We start from the raw sequence: 13,287 nt of genomic DNA, 5'->3' as shown, positions 1-13,287 counted from the left end.
AAGCATATTTTCTAATAATACCTTTATCTCTTTCTTGCAGGTAATGTCATTCATTCTCGTGGCTTTTACTTCCTATAACTGATGAAGTGCTGATTCCCAAATTTGTATCTCTAGGCCTGATTTTCTCTTGAGTTGAAGATCCAAGTGTCCAGCTGTCTATAATTTTCAACCTGAATGTCCCACAAGGACTTCACTCCATCTCCCAGGCCCGCCCCACCCTTTCTTTTCTCCTGTGTTCCCCATTTCTGATACAGACATCAACATCTAGGCACGGGAGCCTGAAACTCAAGTTCTCTCACCCTCGCTACTTAAAGACTGGCCCATGGACCGGCAGTGCTGTTCATCTCCTGGAAACCCAGAGTCGCTGGCCCTACCCCAGACCCGCTGCATCAGGAGCTACCTTGACACAAAATCCCCAGGGGATGCATGTGCACACTAAAAGTTAAGAAGCATCGACCTACAACTCCTCGTTCTCCCCACCCCTACACATCAGCTCTGTCGCTAAGTCTGCACAGGAAACTGTCCCACACACGCTCCTTCCATCCATTGCTGTCATCACTGCCTTGATGTGAGCCACCAGCTCTTGTTTGGGACACTGCAGTGGCCTCTCAGTCCATCTCATTCCTCTAACCGTTGACTCTCGGCCAGAATTTCAGAAGAGACATTCAGTTGCACAGCCATGAATTTTGAGAGAGACCATGTGGTTGAACAGCTTCTGTGCGCCAGGCTCTGAGGCACAATCGCCCACCCCTAACTTCAGGAACCCCCCAGACAGGTGGCAGGGGTTGACTGATACACCCAAGACCACGGTACGGTGCTGAGTCAACTCGGAGGGCGGCGCCGCAGCAGCGCTGGGCTGGGTGGGATGCCCCGCTCCGAGCCAGCTGCTGCTCAAGGGAAGACAGAGCCCAGGAGGAAGAGGCGAGGGACGCAACATGGACCAGGCAGAAGAGTCGTATGTCATGTTGAGACGAAGGCAGTGGCTGGGGGTAGCTACCGCGCAAGAAACAGAAAAGAGAAAATGGCCCCAATCCCTTAAAACCTCGCTGGAACTGGGAATTATCTTAATTTCCAGTACTTCCGAGAGAATAGAAGGGGTAACCCAAGGCTGATTTAAAATGCACTTCTTTGATTACCCATTTTTATTACTAATTGTACTCCTCACTACCTGCTAAAATTCTCTGTCCACCTATGTCCTAAATCTTGACAGTTTTTTCCTCATTAAGTTTTGAGAGAACTCCTCCGGTATTACAGATATTAACCCTCAGTCACACTTGATATGAGCATTTCCCCGAGTCTGTTATATTATTTTTCCATTGTGAACAGGTCTTCAATTTTATATATTCAAACTGATGATCTTTTCTTTGGTGAGTTTTTCATTGCTCCAAATTCTGAGTTATCAAACTTTCACAAATCTGATGAGTTGTACACTCTATTTTCTACTATTTTGTCTAAAATGTGATTGTAAAAATACCTCGCTCTGGATACCAGCTAGACCTGATAAAGACATGATGTGCATAAACATTCACACATAGCCATTAACCTTCCTCTTCCAATCCTACTCCCACCCCTTTGCTAAGATACAGCCAGGGAATTTGCTTTCATCCCAACTCCTCGCTTATTTTATTCAAATTCCCTCACACTACAAGGCTGGGAAGGCAGCAGCTGGAACAGGTGTCCTGTGCACTATCTTTAGAGATGGCCCTGAGACACCCACACCCTCTATAGAAGAGTTAAGAATGAATATTTTAAGGTACATATTGGGGACAGAAAACATTTAAGGGATGCTAATTTTAAAGTACTGGTGGCAATATTCACTGCTGTACATTCTAAGCCCCTAAAACTAGAAATCAAATATCTAGGTATTCTTTAAGGGTCTGCCATGCCATAGCCCTTTGACTTCATGTTATGGAAGACAATTTTCAAATTGAAAAAAAGGGCTTAAGGAGCCTTCTACGCTGCTGGTGGGAATGTAAACTGGTTCTCCATGATGGAGAACAGTATGGAGGTTCCTTAAAAAACTAAAAATAGAGCTACCAAACGATCCTGCAATCCCACTCCTGGGCAAATATCTGGAGAAAACTGTAATTCAAAAAGATGCATGCACCCCAATGTTCATTGTAGAACTATTGACAATAGCCAAGACATGGAAGCAAACTAAATGTCCATCGACAGATGAATGGATAAAGAAGATGTGGTACATATATATACAATGGAATACTACTCTGCCATAAAAAAGAAGAAATAATGCCATTTGCAGCAACATGGATGGACCTAGAGATTGTCATACTGAGTGAAGTAAGTCAGACAAAGATAAATATCATATATTGCTTATATGTGGAATCTAAAAAAAAAAAGAAACAAATGAACTTATTTACAAAACAGAAACGGACCCTCAGACATAGAAAACAAACGTACGGTTATCGGGGGCGGGGGGGAGAAGGGGTAAATCAGGAGTTTGGGGTTAACATACATACACTACTCTGTATAAAACAGATAACCAACCAACAAGGTCCTACTGTATAGCACAGGGAACTCTACTCAATATTTTGTAATAACCTATAAAGGAAAAGAATCTGAAAAAGAATAGCTATATAGGGACTTCCCTGGTGGCCCAGTGGTTAAGACCTCGCCTTCCAATGCAGGGGGTGCAGGTTCGATCCCTGGTCAGGGAGCTAAGATCCCACATGCCCCACGGCCAAAAAACCAGAACAGAAGCAATACCGTAACAAACTCAATAAAGACTTTAAAAAGGGTCCCTATCAAAAATAAATCTTAAAAAAAAAGGATATATATATATATATATATGTATACATATGTATATATAGATATATATATATATATATAACTGAGTCACTGTGCTATGCACCTGAAACTAACACAACACTGTAAATCAACTGTACTCCAATTTTTTGAAAAAGGGAAAAATTCATGAAAATAAATTACCAAATTTAAATAAATACATAAATAAATAAATAAAAAGGGCTTCGTCTGTGGTGGTTTGCAGCTGAACGTGACTGACCCCCATGGGAATGCGGAACTTCGAGGGCAGGGGCGCGGTCTAGATGTCACGATGCGGGAGCACACACACGCTGCCATCAGTGAGGGACCAGGGATCCTCAGCGTTCCACAACGTGCAGGGCCACCCTGTAGGACAACAACCTTCCCACCCCAAATGCCAACTGCCACCCCACTTCAGCTGAGAGCCTTACAGCCCAAACGACCTGCTCGCAAGGTCTGGTGCAGACACGTCTCCTGACTTCCATTGGTTCTATCCGCCCTGGCATAGGTACTTGTTTTAGAGTGGGAGGGCCAGCCCAGGAGAAGACTGCGAGGTGGGCCTAGCTGTACTGGATGCCCTGCTTACCCCACCCCACACCGTGGGGACTCTCATTTCACCACCCAACCTGCCGTGCATTCGTTCAAGCAACATCCCCACAAGGTCCTGGCTTTGGCTACTCTCTTCTCTGATCCACCAAATCCTGCTTCCTTAAATCTTAGAAAATACTTGATAAACAAATCACACTAAGATGTTAATCTCACGATGACACCATGCATTCCTCTTCTCAGGGATACCTGTATTTAAGGCGTAAACCAAAGATACCATTCCTTACCATCTCCTCTACCGCCACCCTGGTGCGAGCTCCTCCCACCTTTTCCCCTGGATCACCGCAGTATTCTTAACTAGTCTTCCTGCTTCAACCCTCCAACTTACAGTCTGTTCTCAACAAAGACCTGACCTAAATGAGAGCCTATCATTTCTTAGCCCCAAACTCTCTGACAGCTCCCTAGTTCACTCAGAATAAAAGCCGAAGTTCCCTCCAGTGCCCTGCAAGGTCACGCATGATCTGAAATGAGGAAAGCTGGAGGGCAGTAAATCGGGAGAAAGAACAAGAGTCCACTTTGGTTCTGTTAAATTTGTTAGGAGACAGTCAGATGGAGCTGCCAAAAGGCGTTATCCTTAGACCCTGAGAAGGGAGCTTCAGGCTTGGTAAGTGGGTCTCCACTGGGGGTGATATTTTGCCCCCCAGAAGATACTCGGCAATGAGTGCTGACACTTCCGGTTGTCACACCGGGGACAGAGGGGGTTCTACTGGCATCTAGTGGGTAGAGGCCAGAGACGCTGCTGAACATCCTGCAGTGCACAAGACAGCCCTGCAACAAACTGTCATCCAGCCCCAAATGTCACTAGTGCCGGGGCTGAGAGAGCGTGGGCGAGAGACCTGAACACGGGAGACTTACTCAAATAGGTCATACTTAAAATCAAAAGGGCGAGGGGAGAAAAAGAGGACTAAACCTTGAGGAGCTCCTCACTGAGAAGTCAGGCAGAAGTGGAGGAACCAACACAGAAGACTGAAAAGGACCAGCCAGAATGGGAAAAGGAGAGCCAGGAAAGGGTGGTGTGACAAAGGCCAAGAGCAGAGGGTTCCCGAAAGGAAGCAATGGGCAACTGTGGTCAATTGCGTGGAGGACTGCTGAGACGCCAGGTAACACGGGAGGGGCGAGAGGTCTGAAAGCCCGGAGGCGGGATGCTGTGGGGAGTGAGATAAAAGGCACCTGGGGGGCTACTGGCAATTCTGAGGCTGCGGAGTGTACGCACCATTGACGTGAAACCAACACGCAGGTAGCTGGGCTCACCCAGTCCTGAGTGTTCGCCAGGCAGGAGATCAAAGGGGTGCACAGGGATGGGGGGAATCTGCAGGAGAGTAACTGGAACTGGGGAAGAAGCCTGGATAAGGAAGGAACTGATGACCACAGGGAACTCCTGAATAGAGAGAAATGGGGCGGGGGGTAATGAACTGAAAGTCTCAAGGAGTCATAAACACTTTCCCACATCAATAAATATAATTCTCTACCATGCTTTTAATTGCTTCATAGTAATATAGCCTATTTCTTGCTATTATTAAAGTAAATGTGATTTTACTTTAAGAAGAAATAGCTATTTACCACCTGAATACTGCCAACCATCCTACTTGCTCTTCCAGACAAGAATCAAATGGCATTTGTGGAACAGATCGCATCACTGTGAAAGATATGCTAAATAACAGACCTGGGTTAAACTATGAGCTCTTTCATTTACTAACGTTGGGACCCTGGACAACTTAGCTAACGTCTCTGGACCTCAATCTCTCTAATTAACAGATTGTAGGAGGCAAAATAATGACACCTCCCCAAAGGATATCCACGTCCTAATCCCTGAAATCTGTGAATATGGTAGGTTACATGACAAGGGGGAATTAAGATTGCAAGTGCCAATCAACTGACCTTAAAATGAGAGTATCCTGGATTATTGAGGTGGGTCCTTAACGGGAGAAGAGGGATGAAGAAGAGTCAGAACCAGAGAAATAGCATCCAAAAGACTCAATCTGCCACTGACATTGGAAGGAGGCCACGAGCAAAGGAAGTGTGGGCAGCCTATAGAAGATGGAACAGACAAGAAAACGCATCTCTACTGAAGCTGCCAGAAAGCAATGCAGCCCTACCAGCTCTCAGTAAGACCCATTTTGGGCTTCTGACCTCCAGAACTGTAAGATAATAAATTTGTGCTATTTCAAGGCATGAAGTTTTTGTTAATTTGTAACAGCAGCAACAGGAAACTCATACACAGGTAAAACAAATCAGCCATAGACTGCTGTGCAGATTAGCCAAGAAAACACACGTAAAGTACCTAACAGAATGCCAAGTACATAGGAAGCATTTAAATAGCTGCTATTGATACTGTCAGTGCTAATACTATTAGTAGCACTAAAACCAATAGTAATCAACCCAAAGAACACTGACTCAGTTCTAGAGTTTACTCAACTCAGTGACCTAAGATATCATATTTAACCTCTGCAGGACTCCGTTTTCTCGCTTACAAAACAATATGAGGGAGCCTCAAATAGATGACTTCTAAAGTTTCTTCCAGCTCTAAAATTTTATGATTCTAAAATCTAACTCCTTAATGTCACATTCTACTTATTGCTAATTAACTGATTCAGAAAATCCTATTAAATAAAAATAGTAAGCCAAGCAGTTTTCATTTTATGTTTCAACATTTTCAGCATTTTATACTGCTGAGTTACAGCCTTATAAAGTTGAGTCATGGCATAAAATCACAGGCCTGCAAGCAAGGAAAAATATCTAAGTCATCCTGCTACCATTTAAAAGCCTTACAGTCAAACAATAATATTACTAGGATCTTCTCAAATAGCTCAAAGTATATCCCTACATATTACCTCATATATTCTTTTTTTAACAGCTTTACTGAGATATAACTCACCTACTATACAATTCACCCTTTTAAAGTATACTAGTCATTGATTTTAGTATATTCACAGAGTTGTGCAACCATCACCGCAAGCCATTTTAGACTGTTTGCATCATCCTGAGAAGCAGCTCCCTGCCCATCAGGAGTCACTCCCCATGCCCCCGCCTCCAATTCCCCCAGCCTACTCATCTCCTTCTGTCCCTATGGAATGGCCCATTCTGGACATTTCATATAAATGGAATCATACAATATATTATAACGTTTTGAGATTCATCCATGTTGCAGCATATGTCAGCACTTCGTTCCTTTTTTCTTGCTGAATAATATTCCATTGTGTGGATATACTACATTTTGTTTATCTATTCATCACTTGATGGACATCTGGGCTGTCTCTACTTTTTAACTATTAGGAATAATGCTGCGATAAACATTCACGTACAAGTGTTTGTGTGAACGTATGTCTTAATTTCTTTGGGGTATATACCTAAGAATGGAATTGCTGGGTAACCCATGGTAACTTGATGTTTTTAACCTTTTAAAGAACTGCCAAGCTGTTTTCCAAAGTGGCTGTCCCCTTATAACATTCCCAGCAGCAATGTATAAAGGTTCCAACTTCTCCAAATCCTAACGAACACTTGTCATTACCTATCTCTGATTACAGCCAAGTAGTGGCTATGGGTGCTGCCTTCTGTGGTTGTGATTTGCACACCCCTATGACGAACGCTGTTGAGCATCGTGTCATGTGCTTACTAGCCATTTGTAAGTCTTCTTTGGAGAAATGTCTATTCAGATCCTTTGCCCATTTTTTAATGGGGTCATTTGTCCTTTTTACTACTGAGTTGTAAGAGTTCTGTATAAATTCTGGATACAAGTACATTATCAGATATATAATTTTTATGTATTTTCTCCCACTCTGTGTATCTCATCTCATCTTAGTGCAGCTACTTGCACTAAATAAACAGATGCTGTGTTGCTATCCCCATTTTACAGATAGAATTGGCATGTCATTAAACAGACTTGACAACTGGCTGACTGAAAAGTAAGCTTACAGCTGTGCTCCTGGTTTTATTCACTTAAAGATGAATGAATATTGATATTCATTCATTGTTATGAATATACACTGTTATCAATGTATGTTGATAACACTGCGGCAGAATGTCCACGAAGTCTCCCCCAGTTCAACCCTGATGCTATCTTGTATCTATAACCAGACAATGTTATTTCCAAGTTATATCAAAGATGGTTCCTTCATTCACCGGAAAAAATAGTTATGAAGCGTTATGTAGCAGGCACTGTTTGACTCCTAGCTCAGGATGCGTTCCTGAACATGACCAAATCCTTACCCTCATCAGTCTGATAACTTGGCAGTATTATGCAAAGTCCCTAGCCCTAAAAAAATTTCTTAATAGCAAACAATCCAAAGAAAGAAATTTTTCATCTTAATGCTTAAAGATCCACCCTCAACTCAGAAGAAACACTACAGATTTTAATGTAAGCGATATCCTGTTTTTCAAAAAAATCCAAAGTGCCAAACTTATTTTGTGGCCTAGGACGACCTTGTTTTTGAGTATTGGCCTTAACAGGCCATCCCTTGCTTCTTATAAATCCTTTTTATAATGCAGCAGTGCTTATTAGTTTAATGACATTTGTCAAAATGAAACTTGACTAGAAGAGGAAAATACTCTCAGTTTTACCTTTAATCAGAAAAACCTGAAGGTCCCGACTCTCTGTCCTGGCCAGTTCCTACTCCATGCTGAGCAAAAAAAAGTTATACTAGCTCCATTAAACATAAAAACAAAAATACAGAACAAAGATCCACTATCTTACAAAGGCAGTTCTAACCTTGTCTATCAAAGCATTCCTCGTACAAAGCAGAGGGACCACATAACCCTCAGAAGACTGAAGGCCCAGCCCTTAAGGGGCCCAGGCAAACTTTAAATTTCTTAGACTGCTGTTTTTTCTCTTAAAGAGTTCCCACCAATGTTATATTCCAAAGTATAATACATCTATGTTCTTTTGTTATAAAAAAACCATTCTTAATGAGGGTCAATATACGAATGTGTTGAGAAGGAAAGACAGAACTCACGACTTATCAGTAACTCACTGCTCATCCATCTTTACCGTGCAAATTTAGTAAATTAAATAACAGCCAGCAAGTAAAGCTAACGCTGGGGAAGACATGCCTGCCTCCTAGTTTTGAGCGCCCTCAGCACGCCACTTTGTAACTGGAGGTTCCCACACTCCCTTCAGCTAGAGGTGCCTAAGGATTAACGAGGCACAGCTCAGCTGGGGGAGCGTGACCCGAGGCGACCCCAGGCACGGCCGGCTGCAAGCAGCAGCCTCCCGGTTCAAGGCAGGCCTTTTCCACACTGTGACCTGGGAGGCGTCTCGGGGTTGCTCCGCGGGGATCAGAGAAGAGCTGTAAGTGGGCAGAGCACTGCACTTCACCTGTCTTACGTACTGGGCCTCCACGGACATTTTCTGAAGACTGCAATCAGGCTGCAACGAAAAGGTCTGAAAACCTTAAGTCTAGAGGAAGTCTTGGCCAGGCAGACAACAATGTGCATCAGATCTGAAAGACGAGGTGAGGAAGAAAGGGGAGAATGAATAATGAAGCCGGCGGGGAGCAGAGTCAAAAACAGGAAAGGGTGTGGAATAAGCCAGGGGTCAGGGTCAGGCCTTTATCCACTGAAAAGAATGCCTATTGTGGAGTGGGTGCGTCTGCTTAAAGGAGCAGCCTGGGCTCCTTCACCCAGCAGCACTCAACTGCTCAAACCTTCAACTCCAAAGTGCCGCTTGCGGGCCCCAGTCTTGCCTTCTCCTTGCTCCCCAGATCCCCGGCCTCCGCTACCCATCAGCTCCCCGCAGAGCAGCCAACCAACGGTGAACCATCAGAAAGTGAACCGGCGATCCTCTGATTGGTGGGTGTCTTTCCCACGACACCTGACCCAAACCCTAATTCCTCAGGGCAGCCTGGACACACCATGCCTCTCTCCTCTCACTCGTGCGCCGCGCCCTGGCCAGGGCTCTGCCCGGTCTGCGTCCGGACCCACGTGCGCTGCTGTGTCCTGATGACGCTCGAGTCTGCTGCGAGGTCGCCTCTTCCTGTTCACGCTACCACTCTCTGACCCTTGACCCTTCTTCATTTCTCTCTTTAACATTTTCTCACTGTCCGAAATTATCGCTGTTTGCCGTCTGCCTCCCCCTAGGAGGAAGCTCTACCAGGGCGGGGACTTTGTTTTGCTCACTGTTTTGGTCTTGGGAGCCAGACCACTGAGAACAGTGCCTGGAAGACAGATGCTCGCCGTTTACGGAATGAGTGAATGAGCAAGTCCTGGTGATCTGAAGCGCGTTTAGCCTCCAGCTTTCCCCCAACCCCCTCTCTCTTCGTACCTGGCCCCTCAGCCCGGCGCCCAGCTTTACCTCCCGTCCGCTGTGCCCTAGGACCTGACCGCCCAGGTCTGCAGTCACGCCTCTGCCTGAACGCTCAGCTTTCTCGCTGGCCTGTCCTTCCCCTCAACCAGCCTGAGGATCGACTTCTTCACTCACACACCGCAGCCACCCAGAGGTCACTGCTATGAAAAGCCCCAGCCGTGCCGACGGGGGACTCTGCAAACACACGGTCCCCCACCAGGAGCCCATCCATCTTTTTTAGGGCTCTCGATCCAGTCCCTCTCTCACAGCCGACAGAAACAATTCCAGGCTTCCATCACTTTCTTCACGCTTCCTCCCCTCCCCTCCACTCAGTAAGTGACATCACCTCCACGGGAACAAGAGAGGTCATGAGGTCCGACTCCCTCAGTTTCCTCCGTCCCTCCGATCACCGACCACACGCCCGCTCTCGCCTCCTTCCTGGCAGCGTGGAGGGCGGATGTCCTTCTTCCTGCCCGAAGCTAACCCCAGCCAGAGCTCTGGAAGGCACGTGAGCCAGCCCACCTCCTCAGGGATCTACCCCGTCACTGGTCCACCCGCCCCCTCCCCATCTTCACCTTCCCCTTCTCATCAGGCTTCTGCCCCACTGCACGCAAAGGCTCAAATCTCTCCCATCACAAAACAAATGAACAAACAAAACTAATATACTGCCCCAGACGTTAGGTCTCTCTCTTGCCTTTGTCCTCTTTTCCCTTTTCTCTTCGCAGCCAAGTGTCTTGTAAGACAGCGTGAACTCACTATTTTTACGGCTCCTCTTCCCCACTCCCAACTCACTGCTCGACCCCCTGAGATCTGGATTTTGCCTGCAAACACAAAACTGCTCTCTCCAAAATACATGTGACTTCTTAGCTGAAAATCCACTAAGAATTTATTAAACCTGTCAATTTAACATCGACATCTTGTCTTGTCTCCTGGCTTCAGTGACATTATTAAAGTGCTTGTCTCCTGGCTTCAGTGACATTATTCTTTCTTGGTGCTTGACTTTTTTGGACCCTTCTTGGCAGTCTGCTTTGCTATCTACTGTGTGATCTGAGAAAAGCCTCTCTGTGTGGTGTAGCAGTTACAAGCCCGGGCTTGGGCTTAGTCGGCTTGGGCTGCTGTAACCAAGTACCATGACTCGGTGGCCTCAAGAGCGTAACTTCACTTCCTCACCGTTCTGGAGGCTGGCAGCCCAGCACGGTTGGGTCCTGGTGAGAGCGCTCTTCCTGGGATCCAGAAAGCCTGCTTCTCACCGCGTTCTCGTGTGGCAGAGAAAGCTCTCTGGTGTCTCTTCCCCTTCTCGTGGGGACACCGGTTCTGTAGGATCGGGATCCACCCGCAACAATCGCATTTAACCTTAATCGCCTCCTTAAAAGCCCGATCTCCAGCACAGTGACAAGGCGGGTTAAGGCTTCGACGTGAATCTGGGGGGACACAATTCAGTCCATAGCAGCCAACAATAACTGCACTTTAATTAAAGCATGGTAAAGCTGAATGTTATGCAACAATAACTGTACAAGTACAAGAACTCTAAAGCAACAGAGAAAATGGGTATCACATGAAAATATCAGGCTACAAAATTTTATATCAACATGTAAAACATACGCATATGAAACAAAAAGGTATATATCATAACCGTCGTCAGAGTGAGGTTCCAGTAAAAGAGCTTATTTCTAAACTCTTGGCTAAGCAGTTTGAAAAATAAATTTCCATAGAAAGACTATATAAATGAAAAACTTCAACTGAACAAAAAAATCACTTAAGAACCATTTCAAATCTAACTTTCCCTGTTTGTTTCCTGCTAACCTCATTGCCATCTGTATTAACTAGGATATAGGCCAATCTGCTGTGACAAAACCAAGAATACAGTGGCTCAAATGAAGAGGAGCTTGCTTCTCTCCCATGTAACAGTTCAGGGGCAGACAGGCGGTCCCGGGAAGGTCCAGGGACCGAGGTTCCTTCTGTCTTGTCCCACCACCCCCTGTGGACACTGCCCTGGCCTGCAGGACAGAAGCTGGCTCACAACACCTTGCTATTGTGGGTGGGGGAAAAGAATAGGACTAACAGCAGATTTGAATACCAATGTGGTTTAGAAGTTACACACATCATTTCCCCTCCCACCCACTGGCCAAAACGTAGACATGTGGCCTCATCTGCCCACAAGGAGCCTAAGAAATACAATTGCTCTGTAGGCCGAGCTAAATATCAGAGGTGAGAGGGTATCCTTCTCCCGACTCTGGAAGAGTCTTCTCCTTCCTGAAGGGATACCCATCCAATCACTGGATTCCACTCAGAGTCTACGATCTCTGGGCAACGCACAATCTCTGCAACAGATATCGACGTGGCTCCATCCCAGCCCAGTGACCTGCAAACTAACAGACCAGGAACCTTTTGCTCTCCACCACCACCACAGCACCCAAAATACAACGGAACGAAAATACGATGAATGCAGTTAAGTCTCCCATTCTGAAAAGAAAAGAATGGCAAATACACATTCTTACCAATGACGAGATACGGCTGGACAAGAAAGGAGAAGAATCCCCCCTCCACCAGGGAAGGCAGGTCCTTGGTTAAACTGAGTCCTGTTCTCTGGGGGGAAGAGGAGGGATCTCCTTTGACAGTTTGTCTGCTGGAGGCTGGCTTTGCCTCTGGAAAATTCTTTTTTTTTTTTTTTTTTATTCCCATCGTCCTTTCTAGCCATATGTGAAGTGGATTTGGAAAACTATGCGCTCCAAAGACGTGGCAAAGAGCCGGTGCCAATTTGGGGGTCAAGGGTTGCTTTAGGTGTCAATGTCAAACCCACCACAGGCTTTTACAAGCCAAACTTGTGGCATCTTTGCCAATGTAATCCTCTCAAACATTCAACAGGTCTGTTTGCCTTCAGTCAGTACCACATGAAAGCAACCACAACTAAAGACAGTCCCGTCATAGATACCAAGCGTGTCTTTTCTCCTCCTTCACTTGCTAGCTTCTGTGGCAGATCCATCTTTCCCTCAATTCAAGGTGAGCTACCTTGAGGTCATCTGACTCATGACAGGAGAATTAAACCACCACACCCCAGTGATGTCAGGGCAGGCCACGTGACTTGAGTCGGTTCTTCCCCTCTGACTGATTTCAGGCTCAACCATTTAATTTGCTTTGGCCAATAAAATATGAACAAAAGTAACACATGCCACGTCCAAGCACCTGATTCTGCCACATCCTTTTCCTTCTGCCACAGAATAGGCAGAAGGAAATAGGCTTCTCCAAAAAGCCTATTCCTTTGGCTTAGTGGAACAGACGATGTGGAACAGAGCCACGGACATGTCATGAGTAAGAAATAAACCTTTGTTGTTGTAGGGAGCTGAGACTTTGTATTTTTAAGTGCAGCTTTACCTGGCCATGGGGAAATTTTGATGGAATTTAACAAGTAATAACAACAAGTCCCTCAAAATTAAGGACTTGTTATTCAACAAAGGACGTTCTAGACAAAGTTAACAGACAGGCAAAAGACTGGGAGTATGTATTCGCAACATCTAAAAAAAAACCAAGGGATTTAATATCCAGTGTATGCCAAGAACTCTTGAAAAATAACAATAAAAAGACAGGAAGTGCAACTGAAAATTGGATAAGAGACAAGCAGACAA

At 45.4% G+C, this 13,287-nt stretch overlaps 1 protein-coding gene across 23 annotated transcripts in view; it reads right to left on the bottom strand.

Moving 5' to 3' along the window:
* The window catches only part of ZNF438 (zinc finger protein 438), a 176,154-nt gene that overhangs the window by 151,929 nt on the left and 10,938 nt on the right, over window positions 1-13,287 (bottom strand). Inside the window, exon 3 of one of the 23 annotated variants that reach the window (XM_068562376.1) lies at window positions 10,835-11,085. The exons of 17 other annotated variants lie outside the window; for them this stretch is intronic. The gene's annotated coding sequence lies outside the window, so the exon portion shown is untranslated. Of the gene's footprint in view, window positions 1-5,265; window positions 5,286-8,698; window positions 8,753-9,673; window positions 9,733-10,010; window positions 10,117-10,834; window positions 11,086-13,287 lie in introns of those variants that run through there. 5 more of the 23 variants (XM_068562384.1, XM_068562403.1, XM_068562418.1 and 2 more) reach the window with 5 other exon arrangements.

This window comes from Eschrichtius robustus, chromosome 1 (assembly GCF_028021215.1).
Source record: "Eschrichtius robustus isolate mEscRob2 chromosome 1, mEscRob2.pri, whole genome shotgun sequence".
In the NCBI taxonomy this organism is placed as follows: Eukaryota; Metazoa; Chordata; class Mammalia; order Artiodactyla; family Eschrichtiidae; genus Eschrichtius; species Eschrichtius robustus.
This window is presented reverse-complemented; position numbering and strand designations above follow the sequence as displayed.